At 39.7% G+C, this 21099-nt stretch overlaps 2 long non-coding RNA genes across 3 annotated transcripts in view; one reads left to right on the forward strand and one right to left on the reverse strand.

Annotated features, from left to right (window-relative positions):
- The window catches only part of LOC308096698, a 160547-nt gene that overhangs the window by 13197 nt on the left and 126251 nt on the right, over positions 1-21099 (forward strand). The window lies entirely within an intron of this gene.
- LOC308096699 overlaps positions 8523-21099 on the reverse strand; it is a 169024-nt gene continuing 156447 nt past the window's right edge. Inside the window, exon 3 of the long non-coding RNA XR_013934144.1 lies at positions 8523-8664. This is a non-coding gene — a long non-coding RNA (uncharacterized lncRNA). The remainder of the gene's footprint in view (positions 8665-21099) is intronic.

Here is a 21099-nt window from a genome sequence, read left to right on the forward strand (position 1 = left end):
TGGTAAACTGTGAGTGTATATTTGTAAAAAAACAAATAAAAGATGCACTGTCTGAATTTTGATGTCCCTTTTTAAAAATGCACCTCTTAACCACAAAAACCTGGTCTGTAGTTATCAAAAACAGCCAATCCACAAGCTCGCAATGTGCATATCGTGACATGTCGTGAGCTTGTAGATCTGCTATTTTTGGCAGAGATATGTAGAGAAAAGGAGTGTCTAGTACAGACTTCTGGGCACACTGGGAAGTATATAGGGTAAAAACAATACATTGAATATGAGAAATGGTGTTAAAGGGATTTGTGACATGAAAATGCATTAAAGTATGCTCATTCGGATAGAATGCCAAATAAGTTAGTCTGGCCTGAGGTGGGGTATGAAGTTTGGTATGGTTTTCTTTTATGGCCAAATGTCTACATTCATGAAACCACCGGCTGTCAGCATTGAACAAATGTCTTTGTATAGGGGTTATATGTATGTTACCGTATTACAAAAACACACTACTTGAATTTTCCTGTGCTCAAATGTTTTCTACCAACTTTATTATTGAAAGGTAATACATAGGCCAAGTATGAAATTAATATTGAACTGAGTGGCTTTGTTTTCTCAGTGTTGCAGACAGATCTCCCTTAACATTTGTAAAACGGAGCCAGACTGGCTGTGCAACCAAATGCCTTGGTTTTACTCCCAGGTTTTTTTTTAAATAATTTTTATTCAGCATATAGGTAGTAGTAGAAAAAAACATATGTAGTACTCATGCTTTTTCTCCCCCTTTTTTCCTACATACGACATCTAGTCAATGGTAATCTCTCAAGAACAGATTCTGCTGTGAGATAGTACAAACAGCAGAGGGTGCTGTTTTTCCTTCTCATTGGCTCAGGGTTCCCAGATTGAGTCAATGGTAATGTGACTGGTTGGAGAGACTTATTTGCCTTATTCCTCTCTCACCCATACTCAGTGGGATCTGCATTTTGGGGGCAGTCATTGAGGTAACATCGTACAAATGCATTTTGTTAATTGGGATACGACCGCTTCTATGGCTGCTGTCAGATCCCCAAGCAAACTTATGCTGCACTTGGCACCTTGAACAGTGAGTTTAAGGCATAGTCAATGGGGGCTCTTTCTTAGCGTGTCAGAATTAATGTCATGGTGCAGTGAAGTGATTGATAGGCTGTAGTAGTGACAAAGCTGCATAATGTAGACCAGAGGTCTTCAACAGGGGGTCTGGGACCCCTAAGGGGTCCTCAGAGTTACTACAGGGGGTCTGCCAAATCTTTGTGATTTTTACATTAACCACTTCAACCAAGCATCCATATTCTGAGGAGAACTTTAGCCAAAGTGGTTCGGTATAGGGGGAAAAAGAGTGAAAGTACAGAAAGTACAGAGTGAAAGGTCAGGTTTACTAAGTATTGTTTTTAGAGCATGGTTAAATGTCTGGAAATACACATTAACATGAATCCAACATGATAGTGCTGTGAAACAAGTCTATGAAGCTGCCTATGAAATCTATGAAAATAAAAAATACTTCATACAATATATAATGCGGGTCCCTGCTTTCTCTCTCAGCCAAGGGGTCCTTGGCCTGAAAACGTTGAAGACCCCTGATGTAGACATTGGTGTCATCAGCAACAACTCCAACACACGTTCCCTCCTCGGTTGCTGCATAGCCTGTGCCACGACTATTTCATCTGCCTCCTCATGGGTGATCTTTAGATCCTCTCTTGATATAGTGATGCCACCTGCTGATATCTCAGTGGGGGTAGGGTCCTGGCCACTATAACAAGTCTGCTCTGGTATCCTCCAGGAATTGTGGCTTCAGTCACAAGAACTTCTACTATGATCTGAATAAGTTGCTTCTTATTCTCTGGGATATTGAGAACTTGGTTGTGAGCAGGGAGTGGAGAGTTGGAGGACAGTTGGAACACCCTGTAGCCCCACGCCTCTAGCCTTGCGAGCAGAACACAGTGCTATACCTATCAAACACAATATAAACATTTCCAATTCTCAATTTGTGTTGCAGGTACTGCATGAAAGACTCCACATAGTCACTGACAAGAGCTTGGTTTGTTTTACTTGATGCTGGCCATGGGACAACCCATTGCACAGCCAACCAGAATAGTACAGTCGATCTGGTGAGCATTCCTCGAAGACACCTCAACCCTTGTCTTCAAATGTACTTTGGACTTGCATATCCTCATTTCCCCATAGTCATCAAATAGCTGTTGGGATGGGTGCTAGTACATTAGAGAGAACATCTTTGGCTATTAATATTCTAATTATGCACATTTCCCAACATTACATTTTTAGCAAACATTTCATATTTCATACACTAGGCCTATGGATTACATTTCAATAATAGAAAGTTAAAACTACATTCACTCAAAAAAATCCTAGTAGTGTATTTTTTTTAATAAAGAAATTGCTCAATGTTGACAGTCGGTTAGCAGGTGGTTTCATGAATGTATTTAGGCTATATAAAACTATATACCAAATGTCATACTATATACCAAATTTCATTAAAAAAAAAGGCCCTTTGGCTGCCGGACTGTTTTTATTTATCTTATTATCCTTCCACTCCAACGGTGGCAAGGTGGCATACCCACCCCGGTACGGTAGGTGGCGGTATGCCCGTGAAGACACCATATTTTAGAGACGGTACCTCTTTGAGGTGCCAGTCCCATACATAAAGACAGCTGAAGAAGTCCCATTGACCCTTGACAGCGAGAAGATGGCGTTCCTTGGAAGAGTCGCGCAGTCTTTAGTGCAGTTGGCTCATCTGGTGGAACAGAATAATATTTCTAGCATAATATCTAGCATAATATCCAATGCTCATGACCGAGTTGAACAAATAATAGAGAATTTGGCAGAATATTCTGCCGTCACAGACACGAACATCAACGAGGTAGCTATCTCCAATCTCTTAGCTATCCGTGATCAACTTGTTGATGTGTTGCCTGCTCCGGTCATTGAAAGGGGACGGCCAGCTATTTACATCCCATTCGAAGTGATCGAGAGGTATTTACTGCAAGGGTTTAAAGTGAAGGAGATAGCAGAGCTGTTTGGCGTAAGCCTCCGGACCATCCATCGGAGAATGCAAACCAACGGATTGAGGTAAATTCTACTACTCGACTGTATGTGTAGCCACAAGCAACTTAGATCCTACATGCATCTATTCAGTGGTGGAAAAAGTACTCAAATTCTCTACTTAAGTAAAAGTACCAATACTGCAATATCAAAATACTCTGTTACAAGTAAATTCAAAATTTACTTGAGTTAAAGTACAAAAGTATTGGCATCAAAATGTACTTAAAGTACCAAAAGTAAAAGTACTAAATATTTGAAAATAGCAGATCTACAAGCTCACAACGCTTGTAGATCTGCTATTTTCAAATAGCCTAGGTATAAAATAGGGCTAAAGTGGTTAATGTGTGTTTCATAATATCATAATTTATATCTGAAAAGTAACTAGTAACTAAAGTTTTCAAGTAAATGTAGTGGAGTAAAAGTACAATATTTGCCTCTGAGATGTAGTGGAGTAAAAGTATTGGAAATTGGAAATACTAGTAAAGTACAAATGCCTCAACATTTTACTTAAGTACAGTACTTAAGTAAATGTACTTAGTTACTTTACACCACTGCATCTATTATCCTCCATTCTTGACACCCCATGTGATTGTATCAAACGGCGACAAAATAACCAATATTGCACCTGTACGGACAGCTTGGATTATCCTCTTTGTCTCAGTCAAGACTTTGTTTGAAAAAAATGATTGAAAATCATTCAACGTCTTGCGTACCACCTGTTACAAACATAAACACTACATGTATGTATGTATTATTAATGCATGTATGTATTGATATGTATGTATTCTTTTTTTACAGAGTATCTGACACATACTCTGAAATGAGTGACGTCGAGCTAGATGAAGTTATAGCTGACATTCATATAGCTCACCCTAACACCGGATACAGAATGATGGGAGCATTCTTGCGTGCCAGAGGCCTGCGAGTGCAAAGTAAGTGTGTGTGTGTGTGTGTGTGTGTGTGTGTGTGTGTGTGTGTGTGTACAAATGCAGTATATAAAGTAATATTTCGATTACTTGGGGTTCTATTTTGTTATAGTAATCATTGATGTAGTGTTTATTCAGTAACTGGTCTCTTCAGCTCTTTAATGAACATAAAATACACTTGCAGGTGGGACACCAATTTAATCCAACCAGGAGAGAGAACTCATTTATAAGCATACATTTGTATAGTGTTGTGGTTCCAATTAGTCCACTCATTGTTTGGTTTCATCACTTCCAATTTCACTTGTTTATACTATAACATGTATGAGTTCCCTCTCCTCATTGGATGAAATAACACAACAGGTATTGTCTGTTCACTAAAGGAAACTGAGAAACCGCCTTTACTGAACAAACACTCCATACTATATCAATGATTACAATATAGAGAAATGTAACACTTACTACACTTACTTTAAGAAAAAACATTACTTACTGCACCTTTTATTGGTGCATGTTTGTCATGTTTGGTGAGCATTTCTTTTCTCCCCCCCGCGTAGTTCCAAGAGTGCGCGATTCGTTAAGAAGAGTGGACCCAGATGGGACGGAATTGCGAGCCATAGCCAACCGCACTCTGAGACGCAGGCAATATTCTGTTCCAGCACCTAATGCAATGTGGCACATTGATGGAAACCATAAATTAATCCGGTATTTTCTTCCAGTATTTTTACATGCCTCAATACATGTATTACATTATCTGAGTATTCTTTCAAAGTAGGCATATTGTAACCTCCCTTTCTTTCTACACTACAGTACACTACAGTATGTTAAACACCCAGTTTTCTATTAGTATGAATACTTTTCAAAGTTCTAATGTCTTTTACATTTTAGTGTGGGATGTCATCCCCCTTAAGAGAGTCAGATTGTTTTAAAGCTTTGTGAATGATAAACTAGATTGGTATATCCTAGTAATTGTGATTAGAAAATAGTCAGTCAAATGTAGTTCTAATCTGTAATGTACTCTGTCCTTTTCTCCTTCTTATTAATAGCTGGAGATTTGTGGTTCATGGTGGAATAGACGGCTTCAGTCGTTTGATTGTTTTTCTGTCTGCTGCTACGAACAACCGAGCCTCTACGGTACTGCAGAGTTTCCTTGGTGCAGTCAACACATTTGGTTTGCCGTCTCGTGTACGCTCGGACAAGGGTGGTGAGAACGTTGACGTCGCCCATTTCATGGTGGAAAACCGGGGTCCGAACCGGAACTCGCACATTACAGGAAGGAGTGTCCATAACCAACGGTATGCTTTTCATAGTACTGTGTTTTAACCACTTGAACACTAGCACCGCTATTCTGGGAGGAACATTCTCTGAAAATTGTAGATTCGTTGTGAACTTGTAATGTTGTATTGATTTTTTTTCGGCTAAAAGATATTTAGTTGACGGAAAAAAGACCGGAAAAAGTACACATAGCCGACCCCGGTCAACTAAGTATTACCCTATTAAGTATAGAGGTTTATGTTGTTAAGAAAACTATGCTGGCTTCTATTTTCATTTAGAGCACATGAGACAAAGCTTATTGTTCTCCAATTAAATGTGGTTCCTTGAAAACAACTTTTGGGTACAATCCTTCTACACTGTTTAAGCGAGACATACCATTCAAACTTTTAAAATGTAGCTTTGATCAACTTGATACCAGACATAATACTAGTTTTACATTTTAAGTAAGGACTCCTAGGGTAGACCAGCCAGACATGTTCTGAAGCCACAAGTGCTCATTCCCTCAGAAAGCAATAATTGAACATTAAATTCCACTCAGAACATTCTAAAGGCCTACCATTTTAAACGTCAGCCAACCACCCCAGACTACCGTTCATAACTGCCAAGGAATCAGACCAAAGTGCTTAATTGTTTGTACTGTCACTCAATATTATTCACTTGTCTTTTATTTTTTTTATCAAAATTGTAGGATAGAGCGCCTATGGAGGGATGTGTACATGCAAGTCCTTGATGTGTTCCATCTTCTCTTCCGTAACCTTGAGAGAGAGGGGATGTTGAATCCTGATGACGAGGCACATCTTTTTGCACTCCATTGGACTTTTCTGCCTCAACTGCAGAGACAACTGGACTTCTTTATGGAGGCCTGGAACCATCACGGCTTGAGAACAGAAGGTAGCCAGTCTCCATACAGACTTTGGACACGATTCAGAAACCTTGAAGACTCGGATCAGGTATGACAACTGTTGGTTGTTACATTGTTTTAGGAACCACTATTTTGAATTGCAGCTTAAGGGCATATTGGCAACCGACCGTGTTGTCTTTGAATACGCTTTCACTGTTTATTGGTCATGCTACTCCTACAACATTTAATGCCATTTCAACTTGAAGGGAAAGGCCACCAATGCTAAATGTCTGCAGATATGCCTTTGACCAGCCATAGAGTGGCACACAAAACACAAATGTTTTGTGGAATTCCCCTTTAGAAATGTACATGTTGTCCGGTTAAGTGGAGTGCACTCGCACACAGAAAGGCCCAACTAAACATTCTGAAACAGTTAAAAGTTGCCACAGCCCGAATATTAGAGCTACTTAAGTATCCAGTCTGCTGAAACGACAAAAGTTGAATAAACTTTGCATTCTAATTGTCTTACAAGGTGGAGGCAGATTATGGAATTGATTGGACTGGACCATATGGCCACGATGACCGTGGAGGTTCTGGAGAACTACTTCGAGTCCCAGAAGTGCAGCTGCAGCGACCTCTTACTGCAGAGGACATTGCCAGATTACCCAACCCCAATGTTGACTTATTGGATTCACTTGACATCTACAATGCTACAGTGCAGCAGTTAACCACTTAAATAAAGTACAAATAATAGTTTTTGGTTTGAACAAAGTTGTTTATTTTTTATATATATATATATTCAGATGGTAATCATTGCTAGTGTTTTAACAGTGGTCTCCCCATCTTTACAGCGCTTTAATAAACAGACATTACGTTTTCAGGTGGGTTGCCAATTTCATATAATTTAACTTGTTTTTCATGAAATTGGTATCCTTAACTGGAAATGCAGTTTGCTGGTTACTCAAAAGCCCTATACAGAATAGAGATCTAGTTAACATAAATATGTAATGTGAAACACTGTGGCTATGATAAAAGCATTACTGATTGTACTGAAACAATCATTTTGCTGCATTTAAAACCTGTGAGCTTGTACATACCCTTGTATGATGTAGAGGTCTTCAACAGGGGGGGGGGGGGGGGGGGGGGGTCCAAATATTTTTGATTAGAACTTTTTTTTACATTAACCACTTGAACCATAGTATCTCTTCTGAGGGAAATATTTGCCAAAAATAGCTGATCTACAAGCTCACAATGCCTCGCACTGCAAGGCGTTGTGAGCTTGTAGAACGGCTATTTTTGGCAAAAACTTTTGGTGTAGAGGTAAAAACGGAGAACACCAAGTACAGAGCCAATGGTACGACCATCAATCTAACAATAGAGAAGTCAACAAACTAAAAAATAACATTAATTTACTCATCAGATGATAGTGCTGTCAAACAAGTCTATGAAATATATTAAGTTTAGTTGACTGTTTGCCCCAAAATACAGACACCAGGTACTTGTGGTTACAACACTGACATGAGTGCAGGATCAAGAGGCGTATTTATAAAGTGACATCATAAAAAATGCAGCCAGCACAATTATTCTTAATTGTGATCACTGAGCAACGGTAATTTATGAATTGCCAAATGTGTTAACATGTAGTGTTTTTAATGGGCCCCCAGTCTACACAAATAACGTTGATGGATATTCTTCTCAGCATTCTCAATGTAGCTTTGTAAAGAACCTGTGATTTGGTAGGTCTCTTCCATATTGCTGTCGTGGTCCTCATCTTCACTATCTAGCCTTGATATGTCATATCACTACTGCCATCACACCTGGGTCTCATGAAGTCATAATGTATAGTGCTTAACAGTCTAATGTACAGTAATAAGAAAATTACCTCTGGGTCTCACTTGTGCTGCAGATCTTGGAAACGGTACTATAATATACCATTTGGTTTTTTTTATGGCTTTAACTCTACTACATTCCAAAGACATTGTACTTTTTGGGTTGTTGAAAATGACATTACAATACACAAATGCCTTTTTTCACCATTAGTATTGACAGTCCACATATATTTGTGTAAAAGCTTTCTTCCAGATAACATTGTACACACATTGTCTACACTATATAATCTCACATCAGAACGTGGCATTTTTCCATAGCATCATTCGATTGGCTCGGCAGCAGATTTGAACGGTTAACACACATACAGGTGTCAATATTGTTACCCGTTTAAATCTGCTGTCGAGTCAATCAGACGAAGCTATGGGACAATGGACCGCAGCAGGACTGGAAACCTGGGACTTAAGTTAGCACAGAGCCTGTTACTAGGCTATAACAATCCAGGTAAAGCCTGGATGACATTGTAATGCAGTGGTTCTCAAAGTGGGGTTCAGGGACCCTCAGGGTTCCTTTGCGAGTTCTCCAGCATCCTTCTTCTGTCTGACAGCGACCCTGAAGTTGAAGGCTGGGCTACCGAACATGTTCCCTCTGAGCTGCCTGGTGTATTTCCTGGTTCTGTTCAGTTCCCGATGATGTTCTTTCCCCAGCATCACAGTTCTGTTAGAAAAATTAATATAAAATATAGCTAATGCATTAAAAAGCTATGACATTGATTAACATCCTCATCATTTTTATATATTAGTCAAAATAACACAAAGCTTGAGATCTTATTTCCATTGTGGTTTACAGTTTAGGCATTTAGCAGACGCTCTTAATCCAGAGCGATTTAGTAAGCAAGGACACAAGATAATACATCAATAATACATCAAATGTATAGAAATAGTAATCTAGTAATAACTAATACATACGTAAACCCGGAACTTATCATCAGCCTACATTGAAACTATACACACTATAGGATGCCAGGTCAACAATGACCTGGCATCTGTCTACATAACATGCTATCTAAGTTACATTTTAGCCTTTGCATAATCTTGCAAGGTCATCAAGGCTAGGGCAAGTGCTACGGGCTGAGGTGGAATCTAAAGAGGTGAGTCTTCAGATTACGGAGTGAGTCTGCAGTTCTAATTGCAATGGGGAGTTCATTCCATAGTTTGGGAGCCAGAAGGGACAAGAGTCTTGGACGTGTGGAGCGTTGGCCCGGATGTTTTAGCGAAGGTTCTGACAGCTTCCCTGTGTTAGCTGATCTGAGAGAGCGGGAGGGCTTGTAGGGTTGGATCAGGCTTTGAAGATACGGGGGTGCCATACCTTTGGTTGCTTTGTTGGCCAACGTCAGTGTTTAGTACTCTGTGCGGGCAGTAACTGGGAGTAGAGAAGGGGGGTGACATGTGAACATTTTGGCTGGTTGAAGACCAAGCGTGCTGCTGCATTCTGGATCATTTGGAGAGGCTTAAGTGCACATGCCGGCAGGCCTGTAAGGAGAGAGTTACAATAGTCAAGTTTTGATATGACTGATGGCTGGATAAGGAGCTGTGCTGAGGAAGGGTCTAATCCTTTGAATGTTATAGTGTGAACCTACAGGAACGAGTGATGGGGTCTTTTGACGTGTGTTAGTGGTGGTATAGCAGAGGAATATTGCAGAAAAATCTAAACCGTGTAACCTTGTGCCCAGTGATGTTTTAGGTTAATGTGATGTGTGAGAGAATTCTTATGAATGGAAATGGAAATTTATGTCTTACTTTTCACAAATGTCAACGTGGTTCCTTCCTGGTTCTGGTGACGTTCCTGATGATGTTCCTTGCCCCACGTCAAAGTTCTGTTAGAAATATAAATATCAAATATCATTAATGCATTAAAAAGCTATGACATTGATTAACCAATTAAAATAACTAAACCATAAAGTTTGAATTACTGATGGTTGATTAAATCAACGTAATTGTAAACCAAGCACATAGCCAAAGGTCAAGTTTACCCAAGTATTGAGGGTTCAAGTCATTAAATGTCTGGAAATAAGCATTGACATGAATCCAAAATATTAATAGATTATGTGTAAACAAAAAAAACATGAACACTGATGATAGTGCTGTCAAACAAGTCTATGAAACCATCGATGAAATCTATGAAAAAGTTTAATTTGCAACACATTTATACAATATGTAGTGGGGGACCCTGCTTCACCTATTTCTCAGCTAAGGGGTTCTTGACCTGAAAAACGTTGAAGACCCCTGGCATATGCCACTCTTATGGGGGTGTCTACAGTGGTATTGAGTAACTAAGTACATTTACTCAAGTACTGTACTAAAGTCCAATTTTGAGGTATTTTTTACTTCACTGGAGTATTTCCAATACTTTTACTTCTACTCCACTACACCTCAGAGGCAAATATTGCACTTTTACTCCACTTCAATTATTTGAAATTTTTGTTACTTTGTAGATTTGGATTGTTATTACATAACATACATTAACCACTTCAGCCCTATATACATTTCGGCCATATGAAAATGGCCGATCTACAAGCTCCATTACAATGCATTGTGAGCTTGTAGATCTGCTATTTTCATAACATTTTTAAACATTCGAAAACTTGTGAAATTAAGTACATGTTGATGCCAATACTTGAATTCCGGACTTTTACTTATTTCTGCATTGCCGTTGATATTTTTACTTGAGTAAAAAACTTTTTCCACCACTAGGTGTCTAGCACCAAATAATCATATATACTTTCCATAACGTTACATAATACAATACAGAGTGAACCATAGCACACAAATCACAATCAAAACATACATATTAGTTTGTTGCTAAAAAATACTATGCTAATAACAATGTTGTTGTGTAGCGTTAGCGTAGCGTTGCCGTTGATGCTAAAAGCTAAAGTTCGCTTTTTACCTTAGGCCTAAGGTACGGTGGTAAACAGATGTTCTTGCTGCTGCTCCAAAGCGGATTGCAACCTGCTTTAGGCTGGCGTAGTTATAAAGTGTGCGTGCATACGGTGCATACCATTAAACATTTCTTTTTTGATAGCATTCATCGAGTCTCTTCGCTGGTTCATAGCTCCCGACGTAACTGACTTCATGCCTGCCTGCCTGGGCTTCAGTCTTGGGAAGCCAGGGTGCAGATGATAGCTGAGACTACCTGCAGTGGAATACTGCCACCTAGCGTACCGGGTTGGGTATGTCACGGTTGGAGGAGAAGAGCTTGAAGGATTCGTCCAATGACGTCACTTACCCGCGCCATCAATAGACAAGGAGGCATTTGAATTCTGTCACCCACTGCGCAGGGTAGGATTCGAAAATGAAAATGCAATGTCATTTGCTTTTGCTTTTTCATTCGGTCATAGAATGAGCACACCTGGAGATGAAATGTAAATGCTATTGAATTATACATTCATTTGTGTCTCAAAAAATGCATTTATTAGCTTAAGATGAAAAAGCAATAGTCTTATTTAATATACATTTTCAAAATAAACTTTTCATTTTAATATTGTCCATTATTTAGCAGGCCATTTTTGGAAAATTAAAAATCAAATGATCTTTTATTTATCGTTTTATTTCTGTCATAGAATAAGCACACCTGTAGTTTAAATGCAAATTCTATTGCATTTTACATTTATTTTTGTCTCAACAAATGCGTTCATTATCTGAAGATTAAAACGCATTTCTCATATTTCATTTTCATTTTCAAAATTGCATTTTCCTTTTAATATTGTCCACTATTTAGCTGGGCATTTTTGGAAAATTAAAAATCAAATGATCTTTTATTTATCATTTTAATTCTGTCATAGAATGAGCAGACCAGTAGATTAAATGCAAATGCTATTGCATTTGACATTTATTTTTGTCTCAAAAAATGCGTTAATTTCCTGAAGATTAAAAAGCATTTCATTTCAATTGCATTTTCGAATTTGCAATTTCATTTTAATTATGGCACGTATTCGCTTCCATACATTAGTGTCCTTTTGGCATCAGTGTCCTTTTGGCATCAATGTCCTTTTGGCATCAGTGTCCTTTTAGCATCAGTGTCCTTTTGGCACTTATCATTGTCCTTTTGGCATTAGTGTCCTTTTAGCATCAGTGTCCTTTTGGCACTTATCATTGTCCTTTTGGCATTAGTGTCCTTTTAGCATCAGTGTCCTTTTGGCACTTATCATTGTCCTTTTGGCATTAGTGTCCTTTTAGCATCAGTGTCCTTTTGGCACTTATCATTGTCCTTTTGGCATTAGTGTCCTTTTAGCATCAGTGTCCTTTTGGCACTTATCATTGTCCTTTTGGCATTAGTGTCCTTTTGGCATCAGTGTCCTTTTGGCATCAATGTCCTTTTGGCATCAGTGTCCTTTTAGCATCAGTGTCCTTTTGGCACTTATCATTGTCCTTTTGGCATTAGTGTCCTTTTAGCATCAGTGTCCTTTTGGCACTTATCATTGTCCTTTTGGCATTAGTGTCCTTTTAGCATCAGTGTCCTTTTGGCACTTATCATTGTCCTTTTGGCATTAGTGTCCTTTTAGCATCAGTGTCCTTTTGGCACTTATCATTGTCCTTTTGGCATTAGTGTCCTTTTAGCATCAGTGTCCTTTTGGCACTTATCATTGTCCTTTTGGCATTAGTGTCCTTTTAGCATCAGTGTCCTTTTGGCACTTATCATTGTCCTTTTGGCATTAGTGTCCTTTTGGCATCAGTGTCCTTTTGGCACTTATCATTGTCCTTTTGGCATTAGTGTCCTTTTGGCATCAGTGTCCTTTTGGCACTTATAATTGTCCTTTTGGCATTAGTGTCCTTTTGGCATTAGTGTCCTTTTGGCATCAGTGTCCTTTTGGCATCAATGTCCTTTTGGCATCAGTGTCCTTTTAGCATCAGTGTCCTTTTGGCACTTATCATTGTCCTTTTGGCATTAGTGTCCTTTTAGCATCAGTGTCCTTTTGGCACTTATCATTGTCCTTTTGGCATTAGTGTCTTTTTAGCATCAGTGTCCTTTTGGCACTTATCATTGTCCTTTTGGCATTAGTGTCCTTTTAGCATCAGTGTCCTTTTGGCACTTATCATTGTCCTTTTGGCATTAGTGTCCTTTTAGCATCAGTGTCCTTTTGGCACTTATCATTGTCCTTTTGGCATTAGTGTCCTTTTGGCATCAGTGTCCTTTTGGCATCAATGTCCTTTTGGCATCAGTGTCCTTTTAGCATCAGTGTCCTTTTGGCACTTATCATTGTCCTTTTGGCATTAGTGTCCTTTTAGCATCAGTGTCCTTTTGGCACTTATCATTGTCCTTTTGGCATTAGTGTCCTTTATAGCATCAGTGTCCTTTTGGCACTTATCATTGTCCTTTTGGCATTAGTGTCATTTTAGCATCAGTGTCCTTTTGGCACTTATCATTGTCCTTTTGGCATTAGTGTCCTTTTAGCATCAGTGTCCTTTTGGCACTTATCATTGTCCTTTTGGCATTAGTGTCTTTTTAGCATCAGTGTCCTTTTGGCACTTATCATTGTCCTTTTGGCATTAGTGTCCTTTTAGCATCAGTGTCCTTTTGGCACTTATCATTGTCCTTTTGGCATTAGTGTCCTTTTAGCATCAGTGTCCTTTTGGCACTTATCATTGTCCTTTTGGCATTAGTGTCCTTTTGGCATCAGTGTCCTTTTGGCATCAATGTCCTTTTGGCATCAGTGTCCTTTTAGCATCAGTGTCCTTTTGGCACTTATCATTGTCCTTTTGGCATTAGTGTCCTTTTAGCATCAGTGTCCTTTTGGCACTTATCATTGTCCTTTTGGCATTAGTGTCCTTTTAGCATCAGTGTCCTTTTGGCACTTATCATTGTCCTTTTGGCATTAGTGTCCTTTTAGCATCAGTGTCCTTTTGGCACTTATCATTGTCCTTTTGGCATTAGTGTCCTTTTAGCATCAGTGTCCTTTTGGCACTTATCATTGTCCTTTTGGCATTAGTGTCCTTTTAGCATCAGTGTCCTTTTGGCACTTATCATTGTCCTTTTGGCATTAGTGTCCTTGTGGCATCAGTGTCCTTTTGGCATCAATGTCCTTTTGGCATCAGTGTCCTTTTAGCATCAGTGTCCTTTTGGCACTTATCATTGTCCTTTTGGCATCAGTGTCCTTTTAGCATCAGTGTCCTTTTGGCACTTATCATTGTCCTTTTGGCATCAGTGTCCTTTTAGCATCAGTGTCCTTTTGGCACTTATCATTGTCCTTTTGGCATTAGTGTCCTTTTGGCATCAGTGTCCTTTTGGCACTTATAGGTTACAAACATAACCCCAGTTATCATTGGCCTTTTGGCATTAGTGTCCTTTTAGCATCAGTGTCCTTTTGGCACTTATCATTGTCCTTTTGGCATTAGTGTCCTTTTGGCATCAGTGTCCTTTTGGCATCAATGTCCTTTTGGCATCAGTGTCCTTTTAGCATCAGTGTCCTTTTGGCACTTATCATTGTCCTTTTGGCATTAGTGTCCTTTTAGCATCAGTGTCCTTTTGGCACTTATCATTGTCCTTTTGGCATTAGTGTCCTTTTAGCATCAGTGTCCTTTTGGCACTTATCATTGTCCTTTTGGCATTAGTGTCCTTTTAGCATCAGTGTCCTTTTGGCACTTATCATTGTCCTTTTGGCATTAGTGTCCTTTTAGCATCAGTGTCCTTTTGGCACTTATCATTGTCCTTTTGGCATTAGTGTCCTTTTGGCATCAGTGTCCTTTTGGCATCAATGTCCTTTTGGCATCAGTGTCCTTTTAGCATCAGTGTCCTTTTGGCACTTATCATTGTCCTTTTGGCATTAGTGTCCTTTTAGCATCAGTGTCCTTTTGGCACTTATCATTGTCCTTTTGGCATTAGTGTCCTTTTAGCATCAGTGTCCTTTTGGCACTTATCATTGTCCTTTTGGCATTAGTGTCCTTTTAGCATCAGTGTCCTTTTGGCACTTATCATTGTCCTTTTGGCATTAGTGTCCTTTTAGCATCAGTGTCCTTTTGGCACTTATCATTGTCCTTTTGGCATTAGTGTCCTTTTAGCATCAGTGTCCTTTTGGCACTTATCATTGTCCTTTTGGCATTAGTGTCCTTTTAGCATCAGTGTCCTTTTGGCACTTATCATTGTCCTTTTGGCATTAGTGTCCTTTTAGCATCAGTGTCCTTTTGGCACTTATCATTGTCCTTTTGGCATTAGTGTCCTTTTGGCATCAGTGTCCTTTTGGCATCAATGTCCTTTTGGCATCAGTGTCCTTTTAGCATCAGTGTCCTTTTGGCACTTATCATTGTCCTTTTGGCATTAGTGTCCTTTTAGCAACAGTGTCCTTTTGGCACTTATCATTGTCCTTTTGGCATTAGTGTCTTTTTAGCATCAGTGTCCTTTTGGCACTTATCATTGTCCTTTTGGCATTAGTGTCCTTTTAGCATCAGTGTCCTTTTGGCACTTATCATTGTCCTTTTGGCATTAGTGTCCTTTTAGCATCAGTGTCCTTTTGGCACTTATCATTGTCCTTTTGGCATTAGTGTCCTTTTGGCATCAGTGTCCTTTTGGCATCAATGTCCTTTTGGCATCAGTGTCCTTTTAGCATCAGTGTCCTTTTGGCACTTATCATTGTCCTTTTGGCATCAGTGTCCTTTTAGCATCAGTGTCCTTTTGGCACTTATCATTGTCCTTTTGGCATTAGTGTCCTTTTAGCATCAGTGTCCTTTTGGCACTTATCATTGTCCTTTTGGCATTAGTGTTTTGGCATCAGTGTCCTTTTGGCATCAATGTCCTTTTGGCATCAGTGTCCTTTTAGCATCAGTGTCCTTTTGGCACTTATCATTGTCCTTTTGGCATTAGTGTCCTTTTAGCATCAGTGTCCTTTTGGCACTTATCATTGTCCTTTTGGCATTAGTGTCCTTTTGGCATCAGTGTCCTTTTGGCATCAATGTCCTTTTGGCATCAGTGTCCTTTTAGCATCAGTGTCCTTTTGGCACTTATCATTGTCCTTTTGGCATCAGTGTCCTTTTAGCATCAGTGTCCTTTTGGCACTTATCATTGTCCTTTTGGCATTAGTGTCCTTTTGGCATCAGTGTCCTTTTGGCACTTATAGGTTACAAACATAACCCCAGTTATCATTGGCCTTTTGGCATTAGTGTCCTTTTAGCATCAGTGTCCTTTTGGCACTTATCATTGTCCTTTTGGCATTAGTGTCCTTTTGGCATCAGTGTCCTTTTGGCATCAATGTCCTTTTGGCATCAGTGTCCTTTTAGCATCAGTGTCCTTTTGGCACTTATCATTGTCCTTTTGGCATTAGTGTCCTTTTAGCATCAGTGTCCTTTTGGCACTTATCATTGTCCTTTTGGCATTAGTGTCCTTTTAGCATCAGTGTCCTTTTGGCACTTATCATTGTCCTTTTGGCATTAGTGTCCTTTTAGCATCAGTGTCCTTTTGGCACTTATCATTGTCCTTTTGGCATTAGTGTCCTTTTGGCATCAGTGTCCTTTTGGCATCAATGTCCTTTTGGCATCAGTGTCCTTTTAGCATCAGTGTCCTTTTGGCACTTATCATTGTCCTTTTGGCATCAGTGTCCTTTTAGCATCAGTGTCCTTTTGGCACTTATCATTGTCCTTTTGGCATTAGTGTCCTTTTAGCATCAGTGTCCTTTTGGCACTTATCATTGTCCTTTTGGCATTAGTGTCCTTTTAGCATCAGTGTCCTTTTGGCACTTATCATTGTCCTTTTGGCATTAGTGTCCTTTTAGCATCAGTGTCCTTTTGGCACTTATCATTGTCCTTTTGGCATTAGTGTCCTTTTAGCATCAGTGTCCTTTTGGCACTTATCATTGTCCTTTTGGCATTAGTGTTTTGGCATCAGTGTCCTTTTGGCATCAATGTCCTTTTGGCATCAGTGTCCTTTTAGCATCAGTGTCCTTTTGGCACTTATCATTGTCCTTTTGGCATTAGTGTCCTTTTAGCATCAGTGTCCTTTTGGCACTTATCATTGTCCTTTTGGCATTAGTGTCCTTTTGGCATCAGTGTCCTTTTGGCATCAATGTCCTTTTGGCATCAGTGTCCTTTTAGCATCAGTGTCCTTTTGGCACTTATCATTGTCCTTTTGGCATCAGTGTCCTTTTAGCATCAGTGTCCTTTTGGCACTTATCATTGTCCTTTTGGCATTAGTGTCCTTTTGGCATCAGTGTCCTTTTGGCACTTATAGGTTACAAACATAACCCCAGTTATCATTGGCCTTTTGGCATTAGTGTCCTTTTAGCATCAGTGTCCTTTTGGCACTTATCATTGTCCTTTTGGCATTAGTGTCCTTTTGGCATCAGTGTCCTTTTGGCATCAATGTCCTTTTGGCATCAGTGTCCTTTTAGCATCAGTGTCCTTTTGGCACTTATCATTGTCCTTTTGGCATTAGTGTCCTTTTAGCATCAGTGTCCTTTTGGCACTTATCATTGTCCTTTTGGCATTAGTGTCCTTTTAGCATCAGTGTCCTTTTGGCACTTATCATTGTCCTTTTGGCATTAGTGTCCTTTTAGCATCAGTGTCCTTTTGGCACTTATCATTGTCCTTTTGGCATTAGTGTCCTTTTAGCATCAGTGTCCTTTTGACACTTATCATTGTCCTTTTGGCATTAGTGTCCTTTTAGCATCAGTGTCCTTTTGGCACTTATCATTGTCCTTTTGGCATTAGTGTCCTTTTGGCATCAGTGTCCTTTTGGCACTTATCATTGTCCTTTTGGCATTAGTGTCCTTTTGGCATCAGTGTCCTTTTGGCACTTATCATTGTCCTTTTGGCATTAGTGTCCTTTTGGCATCAGTGTCCTTTTGGCATCAATGTCCTTTTGGCATCAGTGTCCTTTTAGCATCAGTGTCCTTTTGGCACTTATCATTGTCCTTTTGGCATTAGTGTCCTTTTAGCATCAGTGTCCTTTTGGCACTTATCATTGTCCTTTTGGCATTAGTGTCTTTTTAGCATCAGTGTCCTTTTGGCACTTATCATTGTCCTTTTGGCATTAGTGTCCTTTTAGCATCAGTGTCCTTTTGGCACTTATCATTGTCCTTTTGGCATTAGTGTCCTTTTAGCATCAGTGTCCTTTTGGCACTTATCATTGTCCTTTTGGCATTAGTGTCCTTTTGTCATCAGTGTCCTTTTGGCATCAATGTCCTTTTGGCATCAGTGTCCTTTTAGCATCAGTGTCCTTTTGGCACTTATCATTGTCCTTTTGGCATTAGTGTCCTTTTAGCATCAGTGTCCTTTTGGCACTTATCATTGTCCTTTTGGCATTAGTGTCCTTTTAGCATCAGTGTCCTTTTGGCACTTATCATTGTCCTTTTGGCATTAGTGTCCTTTTAGCATCAGTGTCCTTTTGGCACTTATCATTGTCCTTTTGGCATTAGTGTCCTTTTAGCATCAGTGTCCTTTTGGCACTTATCATTGTCCTTTTGGCATTAGTGTCCTTTTAGTATCAGTGTCCTTTTGGCACTTATCATTGTCCTTTTGGCATTAGTGTCCTTTTAGCATCAGTGTCCTTTTGGCACTTATCATTGTCCTTTTGGCATTAGTGTCCTTTTAGCATCAGTGTCCTTTTGGCACTTATCATTGTCCTTTTGGCATTAGTGTCCTTTTAGCATCAGTGTCCTTTTGGCACTTATCATTGTCCTTTTAGCATCAGTGTCCTTTTGGCACTTATCATTGTCCTTTTGGCATCAGTGTCCTTTTAGCATCAGTGTCCTTTTGGCACTTATCATTGTCCTTTTGGCATTAGTGTCCTTTTGGCATCAGTGTCCTTTTGGCACTTATAGGTTACAAACATAACCCCAGTTATCATTGGCCTTTTGGCATTAGTGTCCTTTTAGCATCAGTGTCCTTTTGGCACTTATCATTGTCCTTTTGGCATTAGTGTCCTTTTGGCATCAGTGTCCTTTTGGCATCAATGTCCTTTTGGCATCAGTGTCCTTTTAGCATCAGTGTCCTTTTGGCACTTATCATTGTCCTTTTGGCATTAGTGTCCTTTTAGCATCAGTGTCCTTTTGGCACTTATCATTGTCCTTTTGGCATTAGTGTCCTTTTAGCATCAGTGTCCTTTTGGCACTTATCATTGTCCTTTTGGCATTAGTGTCCTTTTAGCATCAGTGTCCTTTTGGCACTTATCATTGTCCTTTTGGCATTAGTGTCCTTTTAGCATCAGTGTCCTTTTGGCACTTATCATTGTCCTTTTGGCATTAGTGTCCTTTTGGCATCAGTGTCCTTTTGGCATCAATGTCCTTTTGGCATCAGTGTCCTTTTAGCATCAGTGTCCTTTTGGCACTTATCATTGTCCTTTTGGCATTAGTGTCCTTTTAGCATCAGTGTCCTTTTGGCACTTATCATTGTCCTTTTGGCATTAGTGTCCTTTTAGCATCAGTGTCCTTTTGGCACTTATCATTGTCCTTTTGGCATTAGTGTCCTTTTAGCATCAGTGTCCTTTTGGCACTTATCATTGTCCTTTTGGCATTAGTGTCCTTTTAGCATCAGTGTCCTTTTGGCACTTATCATTGTCCTTTTGGCATTAGTGTCCTTTTAGCATCACTGTCCTTTTGGCACTTATCATTGTCCTTTTGGCATTAGTGTCCTTTTGGCATCAGTGTCCTTTTGGCACTTATCATTGTCCTTTTGGCATTAGTGTCCTTTTGGCATCAGTGTCCTTTTGGCACTTATCATTGTCCTTTTGGCATTAGTGTCCTTTTGGCATCAGTGTCCTTTTGGCATCAATGTCCTTTTGTCATCAGTGTCCTTTTAGCATCAGTGTCCTTTTGGCACTTATCATTGTCCTTTTGGCATTAGTGTCCTTTTAGCATCAGTGTCCTTTTGGCACTTATCATTGTCCTTTTGGCATTAGTGTCTTTTTAGCATCAGTGTCCTTTTGGCACTTATCATTGTCCTTTTGGCATTAGTGTCCTTTTAGCATCAGTGTCCTTTTGGCACTTATCATTGTCCTTTTGGCATTAGTGTCCTTTTAGCATCAGTGTCCTTTTGGCACTTATCATTGTCCTTTTGGCATTAGTGTCTTTTTAGCATCAGTGTCCTTTTGGCACTTATCATTGTCCTTTTGGCATTAGTGTCCTTTTAGCATCAGTGTCCTTTTGGCACTTATCATTGTCCTTTTGGCATTAGTGTCCTTTTAGCATCAGTGTCCTTTTGGCACTTATCATTGTCCTTTTGGCATTAGTGTCCTTTTGGCATCAGTGTCCTTTTGGCATCAATGTCCTTTTGGCATCAGTGTCCTTTTAGCATCAGTGTCCTTTTGGCACTTATCATTGTCCTTTTGGCATTAGTGTCCTTTTAGCATCAGTGTCCTTTTGGCACTTATCATTGTCCTTTTGGCATTAGTGTCCTTTTGGCATCAGTGTCCTTTTGGCACTTATAGGTTACAAACATAACCCCAGTTATCATTGGCCTTTTGGCATTAGTGTCCTTTTAGCATCAGTGTCCTTTTGGCACTTATCATTGTCCTTTTGGCATTAGTGTCCTTTTGGCATCAGTGTCCTTTTGGCATCAATGTCCTTTTGGCATCAGTGTCCTTTTAGCATCAGTGTCCTTTTGGCACTTATCATTGTCCTTTTGGCATTAGTGTCCTTTTAGCATCAGTGTCCTTTTGGCACTTATCATTGTCCTTTTGGCATTAGTGTCCTTTTAGCATCAGTGTCCTTTTGGCACTTATCATTGTCCTTTTGGCATTAGTGTCCTTTTAGCATCAGTGTCCTTTTGGCACTTATCATTGTCCTTTTGGCATTAGTGTCCTTTTAGCATCAGTGTCCTTTTGGCACTTATCATTGTCCTTTTGGCATTAGTGTCCTTTTGGCATCAGTGTCCTTTTGGCATCAATGTCCTTTTGGCATCAGTGTCCTTTTAGCATTAGTGTCCTTTTGGCATCAGTGTCCTTTTGGCATCAATGTCCTTTTGGCATCAGTGTCCTTTTAGCATCAGTGTCCTTTTGGCACTTATCATTGTCCTTTTGGCATCAGTGTCCTTTTAGCATCAGTGTCCTTTTGGCACTTATCATTGTCCTTTTGGCATTAGTGTCCTTTTGGCATCAGTGTCCTTTTGGCACTTATAGGTTACAAACATAACCCCAGTTATCATTGGCCTTTTGGCATTAGTGTCCTTT

This window comes from Gymnoscopelus braueri, assembly GCF_963280865.1.
Source record: "Gymnoscopelus braueri genome assembly, chromosome: 12".
Classification (NCBI taxonomy): domain Eukaryota; kingdom Metazoa; phylum Chordata; class Actinopteri; order Myctophiformes; family Myctophidae; genus Gymnoscopelus; species Gymnoscopelus braueri.